The sequence below is a fragment of the Lissotriton vulgaris genome, chromosome 12 (assembly GCF_964263255.1).
Source record: "Lissotriton vulgaris chromosome 12, aLisVul1.2, whole genome shotgun sequence".
NCBI classification, from domain to species: domain Eukaryota; kingdom Metazoa; phylum Chordata; class Amphibia; order Caudata; family Salamandridae; genus Lissotriton; species Lissotriton vulgaris.
This window is the reverse complement of record NC_141700.1, coordinates 671,321,691-671,335,490: the sequence shown is the minus strand read 5'-3', so window position 1 is coordinate 671,335,490 and position 13,800 is coordinate 671,321,691. Positions and strand designations below refer to the sequence as shown.

General features: G+C 38.3%; 1 long non-coding RNA gene across 1 annotated transcript; it reads right to left on the bottom strand.

Moving 5' to 3' along the window:
• Positions 1–1,472: 1,472 nt before the first annotated feature.
• LOC147677980 (uncharacterized) lies at positions 1,473–10,434 on the bottom strand. The gene is made up of 3 exons (XR_015302576.1): positions 10,367–10,434; positions 5,939–6,027; positions 1,473–2,085 (listed from the first exon to the last, which is right to left on the bottom strand). It is a non-coding gene; the product is annotated as an uncharacterized LOC147677980 (long non-coding RNA).
• Between the last annotated feature and the right edge of the window lie 3,366 nt (positions 10,435–13,800).

Below are 13,800 nucleotides of genomic sequence, written 5' to 3'. Positions count from 1 at the left end.
AGCGAGCACACATCCTTGTTTTAAGCCTAGATTTGTTTCAAGGCGGCGGGTAGTATGTCTACCATCGCCAATTTTGACCTGCACCCAGGTATTTGAGTACAATAATTTAATCATTTTTATTTGGGTTTCTGATACACCCCAATTCATTAACTTTTTCCAAAGAATATTTCTGGGTACAGAATCAAATGCGGCTTTTAAATCAATAAAACAGATGTACAATTGTTGTTTCCTACATATGGCTCTTTCTCCTAATAAAGACAATAAAATCAAATTGGTAAGAGTCGATTCTCCCTTCCTAAATCCTGTTTGAAAGATTGGGATCAATTCTTCTCTTTCCGCCCAAGACTCCAACTCCTCTAACAGACAACTTGCGAATATTTTAGCATCTACGTCTGTTAGGGTAATTAATCGATAATTTGCAGGGTTCTCCTGGGGCCCACTTTTGTAGATCGGCTGTATTATACTTCCCCTCCATGAATCCGGGATACAGCCTGTTTTAAGAATTTCATTAAAGAGGGCTGTTAATATCTCTGGCCAATGCTCAATTTTAGCTTTAAAAATAGCGTTCGGCATTCCATTAGAACCAGGTGCTCCATTTGAACTAATTTTAAATAAAACTTTTTTAACTTTGTCTACCGACCATAACTTAGTAATCTTAGAGCCTGGTGTCTTTAACATGTATTTCTATAACCTTGTATTTTCTTTAGTGGAGTAATATGTGTTTTTTTGTCCTTTAATTTTTTATGTCTGCTACGATGTCACAAAAACCGCGGTGGCTACGCAAAAGTCACATATTATTGATAAAGTCTTACACATATACATAGACAGATTTTACTTAATATCAGACACTAGTTGTTCATTACTGTAGAATTATTTTTGAGTTTGTGTGATGCTTTAATGAAAAAAACACTTCAAAGTGGTGTTTTATATATTCATGGTGAATCCGTAGACTAAGGGGCTATCTGTAGTCAGGCAGTGTGCATGATTCTTTAAAACTTAGAAACACATACTTACACATATTTTAATTAATATCTGAAACAAGTTAATTAGTATACTCTTTAAATCTAACTTTTATAAGAATTTTTCAATTAAATGGCTTCTACTTGGTGTTTTGCATGATCGCGGTAAAGCCGGAAGTCACAATGACTTCGCTAAGCTCGAAGAAGGAGTGTATTTGTGGCGAAGTCCATAACACATAATTATACATATTACATTGTATAATCTACATTTGGGGTTTAATATCAGTCGATTAACATTTATGTTTGACTACTTATTTTCAAATAAAAAATTATTCTGTTCAATTTCTTATCTTCGCGATGATGCCGATCGTCGAGAAGATCATATGACCGGGAATGAAGAAATATCATTGGATAATACACTTTTCAACTATAAAATTGGGAAAAATACACCCATATACCTTTCTGGTTCATTCTCTAAGAGCACTTCAGAGAGACAAGATGTCTGCAATTCTCGGGAGTAATTTTGACAACTTTATTAAACAAATGGCAACTCAGACAACAGACAAATGACAACAGAACAACAACAAGTGGAAGACCAGCAATAACAGGAAGTCCAGGAAGTGGATTCTGAAGAGTCTGAAGATGAGCGGTCTCCACAGAAAAAAAAGCAACATGGCATGGGAGTTCTTCACAAGTCCTTTTGTAGAATCGAAAACTGAGGCAAAAATTGTGCAATGCACAGTTTGTGATAAGAAGTTAAAAAATACTCTTGTGGAACAACTTCAATTAATTAATTAATTTCAGCAACAACTGATTGAAAGATGCAAAGAGACAAAAAGAGGCTGAACATCCATCTACATCTTTAACATGTGCAACAAGTCGTCCTGGACAAAGAGTGCCTTCTGAAGTTCAACAACACCCTCAAGATATTGCACCTGAAAGTAGCCAGGTGGCAACTTATATGGACTGTGGAGTTGTGGTTAGTGCTGGTGAGCGGAGCATAACACCTTTCTGCAACAGTTACAAGACTCAAAAATGTTGATTTTGTCCTTGGGTCCTTGCAGTTTTCTCATGTTTTTGAGAGCTTCTTCAATTTTTTCGACTGCCAGTGGCGGTTAATGTATGCCTCAAAAAAGAAAACAAAATTAATAAGTTGAAATATCACCAAAACAACTCCCCAAAAACTTTATTTCAGTCATAAAAAAACCTGAATGAGTGTATACGTATGTCTATATTATTTGCAATAGTGAATGACTGGATGGGTGGCGTATTGAAGAACCAACAAATGCAAGAGTGGTACAGGATAATGGAATAAGTGCATAGGTAGTGCTTGAGTGAATAGATGAGTCATGAGTGGTGCCTGGTTGATTCGATTAATGTATGGGTAGTGACTGGGTGATTGAATGTGTATATCAGTAGTGCCTGAGTGAATGGTTGAGTGCGTTGGTAGTGTCTGGGTGATCGGATGAGTGCATGGTTAGTGACTGGGTGTAAGCATGGGCGGAAAATCCGTTTCGCTCGCGGATTTTGCGGATTTTCGGTAAATTCGCAATCCGCGAGATTCGCGAATCTCCCGCAAAATCCGCAAATCCGCGAGCAGCGGATTTTATGGCTTGCTCGCACTGTTCGCGTGAGTTCGCGGCTTCCCAGTACAACTTCGCGCCCTGCGAATAAGTGCAAAATTGCAGAAATACGATCTTAGCAAAACTGAAACTACTTACCAGGTTCAAAAGTTCAGGCTCATCATTAGTAGCCATTTCCTGTAGTGCTTCCTGAGGGGCCCCTCCAGAGTTCAGTTGCCAGTTGCAACTATTATGTGACCCTGCTCTGAACCTCAGAATAGTTACACATATGCCACAAAGGTCCTGAATTACAGCTAAGGGAGACAAGCAGGAGCCAGGCTGGAAGTTCAAATCCATTAATCAGCCCCTAATTCATTATTGTCAGTTGGGGCAGGGCAGGTGTTGTAACTAATTTTGCAACAATGAAAGCACTTAGCAAGTGCAAAAGATCACTAATCAGGAAGCACTAAGGAAGCAGGTGCCAGCTAAAAAAATATTCTGTGACACATTAATCAGCCCCAAATTAATTCAGGTCACTTGAGGCAGGGAAGGTGTGCTTGCGTTGCCACAATAATGTACACTGACTGGACAACCAGAAGGTGCTGTGATGAAACAGAGGGTGGCATGGGTGGGCCAGAGGGTGGCATGAGTAGTCAGAGAGTGGCAGTGGTGACAGAGAGTGGCAGTGATGAAGAAGAGTGTCCCAAACAGGCTGGACACGTAGAAACAACAAGTTCACGAAACTTGCGACCCGACAGGTAAGTTCGCAATTTGCGAAATTGTACAAAACCCTCGCGAACTGGCAGAAACCCGCGCAAACACAAAAAAAATCCGCAAATTCGCGAGAATTCGCGGATTTTGCAGATTGCGAGTTCGCAAATCCGCAAAATTCGTGAACGCGAGATTCGCAAAATTCGCCCATGCTTAACTGGGTGATTGGATGAGTGCATGAGTAGTGCCTGAGTGAATGGATCCCTGAAACAGTAGTGCCTGAGTGAGTGCATGAATGTATGGATAGTGACTGGGTGATTGGATGAGTGCATGATTAGTGCTCAAGTGAATGGATGAGAGTATGGGTAGTGGCTGGGTGAATGTATTAGTGCATGAGTAGTGCCTGAGTAAATGGACGAGTGCATGATTAATGCCTTAGTGAAAGGATGAGTGCATGAATACTCTCTGAGTGAATTAATGAGTGCAATGATAGTGCATGGGTGATATGATAAATGCATGGATACTGCCTGAGTGAGGTTGACATTATGGGTAGTACATGAGTAGTGCATGGGGGATTAGATGAGTGCATGGGTAGTGTATCAGTGAATGGATGAGTGCAATGGTAGTGCCTGGGTGATTGGATGAGTGCATGGGAAGTGCTTGAGTGAAAGGATGAGTGGATGAGTAGTGCCTGAGTAAATGGATGAGTGCAAGGATAGTGACTGGGTGATTGCATGAGTGCATGAGTATTGCTTGAGTAAATGGATGAGTACATGAGTAGTGTCTGGGTGAGTGGACAAGAGCATGGGTAGTGCCTGAGTTATTGGATGAGTGCATGAGTAGTGCCTGAGTGAATGGATGAATGTATGGGTAGTGGCTGGGTGATTGGATGAGTGCATGAGTGTGCCTGGGTGAATAGACAAGTGCATGGTAATGCCTCAGAGAATGGATGAGTTTATGGGTAGTGCCTGAGTGAATGGATTAGTGCATGAGTAGTGCCTGAGTGAGTGGATGAGTGCAAAGGTACTGCCTGGATTATTGGATAAGTGCAAGGTTAGTGTCTGACTGAATGGATCATGGCATGAGTTCTGCCTGAATGAATGGATGACTGTATTGGCAGTGGCTGGGTGATTGGGTGAGCACATGAGTAATGCCTGAGTGAATGGATAAGTGCATGGGTAGTGCCTGAGTGAATGGATTAGTGCATGAGTAGTGTCTGGGTGATTGGATGAGTGCATGGCAGGTGTATCAGTGAATGGATGAATGCAAGGGCACTGCCTGGGTCATTGGACAAGTGCATGGGTAGTGGCCTGAGTAAATTGATCAGTGCATGAATAGTGCCTGGGTGAATAGATGAGTGTATGGGTAGCAGCTGTGTGATTGGATGAGTGCATGAGTAGCGGCTCGGAGTTTGGATGAGTGCATGGTTAGGGTCTGGTTGATTGGATGACTGAATGTGTAGTACCTGAGTGATTGAACTTGTGCATCAGTAGTGCCTAAGTAAATAGATGATTGCAAGGTTACTGCTTGGATCATTAAATATGTGCATGGGTAGTGCTTAAGTGAATGGATGAATAAATGGTGGTGCCTGAGTGATTGGATTAGTGCATGAGTAGTGCCTGAGGGAATGGATGAGCACTGGGGTAGTACCCGAGTGAATAGATGAGTGCATGAGTAGTGCCTGAGTGAGTGCATGGGTGCAAGGGTACTGTCTGGGTAATTGAATAAGTGCATGTACTGTGCCTGAGTGTATTGATCAGTGCCTGAGTGAGTGCATGAGTGCATGAGTAGTGGCTGGAAATTGAAAAGGTGCATATACAGTGCCTGAGTGAATGGACCAGTGGATCAGTAGCTGGGTGATTGGATGAGTGCCACCGCAGAGGCTGGGTGATTGAATTAGTGCATGGGTAGTGCCTGAGTGAATGGTTGTGTACATGAGGCATGCCTGAGTGAATAGATGAGTGCAAGGATAGTTTCTGGGTCAATGAGTAAGTACATGGGTGGTGCCTGAGTGAATGGAGGAATGCATGGGAGTACCTGAGTGATTAAATTAGTGCATGCATAGTGTCTGAGTGAATGGATGACCATATGGGTAGTGCCATAGTCAATGAATGAGTAGATGAGTAGTGTCTGTGTGATTTGATGAGTGCATGGGTAGTGCCTGAGGAAATGGTTAAGTACATGAGTACTGCCTACGGGAATACATGAGTGCATGTATTCTGCCTGAGTGAATGGATAAGATATATGTAGTGTCTGAGTGAATGTATGAGAGCATGAGTGGTGCCTGAGTGAGTGGATCAGTGTAATGGTGGTTCCTGGGCTATTGGATAAGTGCATGGGCAGTGCCTAAGTAAGTGGATCTCTGCATGAGTAGTGCCTGAATGAATGGATTAGTGTAGGGGTAGTGGCTGAGTAATTTGGTGAGTACATGAGTGGTGCCTAAGTGAATGGATGAGTACATCAGTGGTGTCTGAGTAAATGGATTGTGCCTGAGTGAATGGATAAGTGCATAGGTAGTGCCTGAGTAAATATATGAGTTTATGGGTAATTACTAAGTGAACACATGACTCTATATGTACCGCCTGAGTGATTGAATGCGTGTCTGAGTAGTGTTTGGGAGATTGGATGAATGCAAGTGCATTACCTGAGTGATTGGATAAATGCCTCAGTAGTTACTGATTGATTGCATGAGTAGAACTGTAGTACCTGAGAAATTGGATGAGTATATGACTAGTGACTTGATCCATCACAAGATTAGTGATTTGCCACACGTAATGTATCCTGACCTCCAACCACTGTGAAAAAATATAAACAGACACAAAGCATTCAAATTTCATTTTGAACATTAAGCAACAAAACAACATGCAATATTTTTCACCAAAACTGACTAGTGACTTGATCCATCACAAGATTAGTGATTTGCCACACGTAACGTATCCTGACCTCCAACCACTGTGAAAAAATATAAACAGACACAAAGCATTCAAATTTCATTTTGAACATTAAGCAACAAAACAACATGCAATATTTTTCACCAAAACTTTAATTCAATATACACAAAGGTTTTTCTGTTTTCAGCTTTCATACTTCTTCACTTTCAACAGTGCTCTGTATGTTGCATCAACCTCAAACAGTGGGAAAAAACAAGCAATGGATAGGATAAATAAAACAAATGTACATGGTGCATCATTTCAGATATGTCATACTGTGCACTGCACTCACCGTTAGTTTTTTAATAGTGGCTTTCTGATAGGTTACTACCTTAATGAAAGCAACTATATGTTAAAACTCTGATATTTTTATATCTAGTACAAAATATTTAACAATTATGTAGCAGTCCTCGTTTTTGGATATCCATTTATAATCAACATCCACGTTAGGCCAAAAGATGTCTAAAATGTTCCCAGTCCATGTCCAAAAAACATAACACACAGTACTACGTAGAAGTTGGTGTGACAGAAACAAAAGGGGAATTTTTTTTTAATGGTGGGGAGACTTTTCACATGCAATTTAAGGCTACTGGTATTATAGTACCGCCATTTTCTTTTTTTCTGTAGCAACACAATGTAGTCCTCAAATGTTTTATGAATTCCTTTTCCGCAGTTAAAAAGATTCTTTCATTTCTAGCAGCTTCCTATAGACATTACCCCGAATAGGCTGAATAATGTCTCAGAAACACATAATCCATATATATGCCAACACAATACCACATTTTCCTATCCTCAATTCCCCTTAGAACTTCGGTTCCAGAAATACCACATATGAGTTTGGTGACTTTTTAGTTAGTCCTGATTTTAATGTCATTTGTATGTCATTGCACTCTGTCCATCCTGTTTGTCATCTTAAATATGTTGTGTAGTGTCCAGAGGATATATTAAATCCTTCATGAAATATGATTGCTATAGTTGTTAAAAAAAATTTTAGATGGAAATTTGTCCAGATTTATAGTTTGTAATTTCAGTTCCTAATTTAGTACCATCCACACTGCATTGTTGTAGCATGGCTATGACATATTTTCAATGCCTTTGTAGAAACACCAATTACCTAATTTCTGGTCTAAAGTTTGGACAAGTCATAACTTGATCGGTGTTTGTAGGTAAATGTTCAAAGGGCACAGCTTTGCAATCTGGTATTGTCAAGTAGAGGAATCAGAATTGATTTCAGTGCTAGATTTAGATTCACAATCTTAACAGTTATGGGTTCATTTATACGTTAAACCAAATAATTAATTGATATTCACATCTTCTTCATCTAATAGTCATAGCATCACCATTAGAAATTCTTGAGCATTCTGCAAAAGATTTTGAGAGAACACTACTGATCCAGTACAGTCATCAGTAAGTTTTCTTATTGCAGTAGCAGAATGTATAATACTTCTGTCACTTCTTAATTTTTCAAGTAAACTATACAGCTGTGAAGACATTCTTTTTTCTACCTTTTCTTTAATAGAATTTTTAAAATGAGGCAATTTGCAAACTGTTCCCTCCAGATTTATTATCAAAATGAAACCCTTCTATTTCCTAAGTGTGCTGAAGTTTTCTTTTTTTTCCCTCTAGTTGTTTTTTTTTTGTTCATCTTTCTCTTCAACTCTGATAGACTGTTTTGACATTTTCACTTTGGGCGCATTATCAGTTTTTGACGCATGGGATACGGGCCTAAATGAGGAGCATATTGAGCTCTTAACCGATTACACTCCCTTACAGGGCTCACATCAGCACTTATCTTCTTCTCATGAAAATCAATCAGAAATAAACCAGATAATGTTCTAATTTATGACAAAGCAATACATGACATTCCTTCTTTGACTACATTACTACCAATATTGACAAGAACTGTATCTACACTTAAACCTTGTGATTTGTGAATTGTTACTGCATTCGGTAAAGTCAATGGTAACTGCTTTCGCTGGGCTTACAAGATTTTCACAAGTAGGAAATGTACAACGCATCTGTCAATCTGCTTAACTTCTGAAATATCATAAAATTGTATAGCTAAGTATTCCACATCATTTGTGTTTGGATAATTAATCAATTTCATAACTTTACCCATTGCACCATTCACTAGCCTTTCTTCAATATTTAAATTACAACGTAAGATTACATGAACATTTTTACAAATATGTAACTGTTTTCTAATCCTGCAGTTTTTTACACAGACTTTTCTAAACTGATTGCACTTTTTCTATTAGTAGCATTGTAACTCCTTGATGCTCAATTTTATCACTTGCTCTAATGTCGATGATCACCTCTTTTTCCAGTTGCAATAATAGCTAATTGAATTTACTACACTCCTCAAAAGTTGGCATTAAGCAAACAATATAATTCTCTTACATAACAAAGTTATACATTACTTCTGCAGGTGAAATATTACTTGGAAACAGATTTTTGATGAGACAGGCTTCTAGTAGTGTATTTCCCTCTTTTGTGAGGACTCCCACTCTTCTGTCCTTTAGTATATTTCCATAATGAATGTCTGCTGCTTGGCACACATTTTTGATTGACACTTTGTATTGAAAGTTTTCCAAATGTTTACATTTCCAATACTTGCTAGTAAATTCCTTGTTTCATTATGTAGTATTTGCTTGAATACAGGTTGTGCTTTCACAGGAGTTAGTTGTAGCAGGTGTCCAAAGACTATTACGTGTTTTCCTCCAAAAAGTACATTGTAGGCAGTTTTTAATAAGTGATGCATTCTTAAATGTATAAAAGCTAGCATTAGTTAAGACACCATGCTGACTTCATCAATAATTAGTAGCTTTAATTTCTTCAAATCTCTTGCCACTTCATGACAAGCATCACCAGATAATTTGTTGTACTACAATTTGTTGTCATGTTCAAAAGGCAGCATTAATAATCAATGAAGGATCATGGGAATCTGAAACAACAGCTTGTATAAAATTTCCATTTTGTTCTGTATTTTCGCTGACAGTATTTTCCGCAACTATGATTTTGGAATTGTAGCACTTGCTTCCTTAATATGTTGTCACTACTCTCCTTTAAGATGGAGAAAGTTGCATACTGCTCAATAAAAGACAACACACTCTCATCACTATCTGTTCCAAACTGTGGGGCATCTTTTACCCACAACAGCATGTGAATATCGGGAGCACTTCTGACTTGGTACTCTTTACGCCAAAAGATATCAATCACTTCACCAAGAGGAGGTTTTGTTTTGTTTAACATGAAATACATCATTGCTTGATATCTGTGATTAAAATATCTGAAAACATTTGCAGGGTCTAGGTAGCACTGTTCTCCTGGCTTCTTCAGATAAATGTCTTTTTTATCTGAATTTGCCTCCTGCAAGAATTCTAGCAGGTCATCCCCTGCATACTTAGCAAAACTCAGCCTCAGGAACCAATAGGTGCTCCAAGGTTCCTCAACATGCACTTGAGTTCACCATGACACCGACCCAATATTCATTAGTCCCACGCTGACATGCCATTAGGTTTATTAAATGGTATTCCAAGTGCTCATCTTTTCCTTGAACTTTCTCCAAAGGTTCTCTTGCTGATATATTCTGCAAATTAACTCCTATTTTTAGAATATCATTCACAGCATATGAGAGGCCAGACAAGTCACTCTCAATTAATAGGTGAAGTATATATGGTATACACTGAAGGTATCTAATGGCTTCCGAATAAAGTGTACTACATCTATACTCAGCCGCAGGCATTTGCACAAGCCATTCATCATACCTGCCACCTATTCCAGTTGGAAAAAGTTGTTGGAAACACCAAGCTTCTAAACTTTTTTCCCACACACTTAATGGATCTCCAATTGCCTCTATCATTTGAAAGAGATTGATTGGCATCACCAATAGCCTATTTAGAATGCAACGGGTGTTATGTTGTTATTTTCATACATTTCTTCTGTTCTGGACTGATCCACCTTCTCAATCAGACCTGTTGATGGAAATGACTGATCCTCCAAATGTGGTATATCTTACAGGCTTTTCACATTTCTATAGTAGACATTGTTTTGTACTAGATATAAAGTGTTTTTTTACCTTTGGTAACATCCACTAACTCCTACCATATCTTCTTGCTCTTGGCAGGCACACCAATTATAAGAATTACAAGTCCTTCCTCTAAATCTTTATCTCCCCCACAGTTTCAATGCTTTTTCTTCATACCTTTTAGACCTTTCTGCAGCTCTGTTGGGGGCAATTTGCCTGTCTTTGGCTCCAAGCGTACTATAGCCTGAAATAGATGTACAGTTTGGATAAGAATGGACTCATAAATATTTAAATCTGGAAGTGCTTCTGGAATGGGAACCATTTCTAACTTGTTATGCATTGTTCTAGCAGGCATTTTGTTATCCTCTAATTTATTGGAGCAGTACTTACATATAACGTGTTGTGTGGACAAGTCAAAGCGTTCCTCTACTAATAAGTACAGTCCAAACTTTTGCCAGTTATCATTATTCTCTTTCATTTTTTAAATATAAGTCAACCGTAGTTGTAGTCAGTAGTGAGTGTGTTGACAACATATACAAACATACTCTGGTTTTTCAGAACATACTATCTTACATTTTGTAATTTCTTCTTCAACACAATTAACTGTAGTGCCTGTGTCCTGTTCTGCAACCCATCCTGTTATCAACTCTTCAATTTCCTTACAGTCCTGTTCTGGACCAAATAAACAAAAATGTACATAATCACAAACCTTTTCTACCTCTGCCACAGTACCATGCAAAAGTGCCCTATTCATTTTTCCTAAAAGTAAAGCAGGAGTTTTCACATAGTACAGCCTCCTAACTTTGCATTGTTGAGTGGTGTACAGCTAACATTTTAATATGATGAAAAGTGCCTTGGTACACTTTATTTGATAAACAAGCTAGTCATTGTCCATGCAAATTTGTATGCTTTATCAGGTTACAAGGATCCAAACCTTGTATAGAACTTTTTTTGCGTTTTAAACTTTGCCTTGGGAATATATCTAGGAATTTTCTTAATATATCAATGGATTGCTGTCTAACACTACAAACACTACTACAATTCCATTTGTATACAGGGGTCTGACTATGCCTTCCTTGCATCTCTTCTAAAATAACCTCTTCTACATTTCTAGGTACCATTATCTCTTTCGCTATAAGACTGCCATTCTTCATTTCATAACATTGTCCTCTTTCATCAATAGCATGAACTAATCTGTTATCCTGTAGCTAGCGTTGTTCATTAAAGAAAGATTCTGTACTAGAAGTATGTATCCATTCTCCACTAAAAACTGTACAAAAGTTACTTCTATTCACTAATCTTTTCTTCTGGTTTTGTCTCCTCATGCACAGCACCATTTTGTCAAGAGTCTTCATTCTATTTAGAATCAAAATGGCAAGCTTATTCTTCAAAGCAAAGGCCGTATCAACTATTCTCTCAACTCGTTCTTCCAGTTTCAATGCATCTCTCCTTCTTTTATAGCTATTCAAATTTCTCAGTAGATTTCCAACCCCTTTACTGCCATCATCCTTGCTCTGATTTCCTTAATCTGCTTATGTCTCCAGGTTCAGGTGCGTCACTCTTTATTACAATCTTTTCTGTTCTTGCAATGTAAACGTTGTCCACTCGTATTGTTTGTCATAGTCACAATTGTATTTTCTTTATTTGTAATCTTTACAAATGTCCACATATATTATTAAGAAGTGAGTTTCTCCTCTTACCAGTAGCTGTTTTTTCTTTCATTACTTTTTTGCATTTTGCTCCTTTTGTAACTCATTTCTGCAGAGCTACTGTAGTTGCTTCAGTTGCCTTTTCCTCCGAGCTTTTGTTGGAATTCTAATGATGTGCAGTTATGTAGATATTGTTCTGTAAAAAAAAAAAGTACATTTTAACTTTTCCCTAGCCAACGTACCTCAGCAGCGTGCTGGCTGGTTATGTTCCATGATGCTGAGAGTTTTCAAAGAAATACAGCAGGCTAGCTCCTCAAATTCATAGGGTCCTGAAGAAAGCCAAAAGAAATAGATGGATTTGGCTGAAACATGTAGACTACTTCACCCTTTTAGGATGTGAGAAACCATCACTTCTCTTCCACGTCCATTATTAATTGTTATTCCTGCTCCAGGAACCCTATAAATAAAGTTTGATTCACACCAATTGTACTGGAATCCTGGAGGTAGTTTTAAGGTTTGCACTCACTCACCTCACCTCCTCACCTCCTCACTTCAAAACCAAACCCGCTCTGGTGTAATCAGGGTGGGTTGGTGGGTGATTGTTCTTTTTAAAACCTAATGGTTTTTTCACAAGGGAGACTACCTCTATGATTACCACCACAACCTTGATTACTAGGTTTGGCAGAGAGGGTTAAAGTTTCATCAGTTGCTGGCTTTGGTTAAATTAATTGTGGATTCCTGAGCTCTTCACCTCATGATTGTGCGCTGTGGTGGCAATGACCTAGGCATATTGACTGGGGTAGGGCTAGTATTCCTAATGAAAGAGAAACCTTTACAGAACTGATGTTACATTGCCTTGCACTGTCTTGGTGTACTCTAACATATGCCAAAGATAGAAATGGAAGTGGTCAAATCAATTCTGTCCACAGATTGACAAAGCCAGGAAAGATGTTAATAAAACTGTTTCTGTATTCCTCAGAGACCATCGCATGGGCTCTATCTATAAATCAATTTGCGTTTTGGCATGCATGTAATTTATAGAAATCATGGAGTGCACTATACAGAGGTAGTTAATAAGGGTGTTTTAAAGTAACCTGAAACTCTGCATCTGGTCTTATGTGTAACAGACATATTCACACAACCAACACAATGGCTCTAGTCAGAGCCACCCAAATACCCGCAATACTGCAAAGTTTTTTCTAAAGGTTTTTTTTTACAATCTTCGTGACGGTGTCGCAATCGTCATGAATATGTTGTAAAAATAGAAAACAAAAGCAGATATTCAATGGCCACCAACACATCCAAAAACAATGTGTAAAAAATCATTTCTGAACATTGCACTACACATATTACTGTATACATACATCTTTCAAAGCATGTTTTTTTCTTACTCTTCCTTTGTCTTTTTTTTATTATGTTCAGAATTTTCTTATTGAAAATTATTTGAAAATACAGCAGACCTTTCATAAAGTTTAAAAACGTTAAATTCAATATAGTTTTGAAATACCTTAAGACATGTTTACCTTTAAAGCATGTATAAACTGATATGTTTTGTACTAAGTTTCTTTAAAAATCACCTTTCAGACCTATTTTCCATTTTCGCGGTTCTTTGGGATGTCGCGATGACATCATTAACCGCAATTATTGTGCCTTTTCCGTGAAGTCTAAAACACATTTATCCACACATGTTACAGTATTTTACACACTAGCGGCCACAGGCATCAACCTATTTAGGAAGTGCAAACGGTGCGAATCGGTAAATTCGGCCGTTTGCGATTCCTAAATAAGTTTTTGGGATGCATCATGCACATGTACAGCTAACATTTTAATATGATGAAAAGTGCCTTGGTACACTTTATTTGATAAACAAGCTAGTCATTGTCCATGCAAATTTGTATGCTTTATCAGGTTACAAGGATCCAAACATTGTATAGAACTTTTTTTGCGTTTTAAACTTTGCCT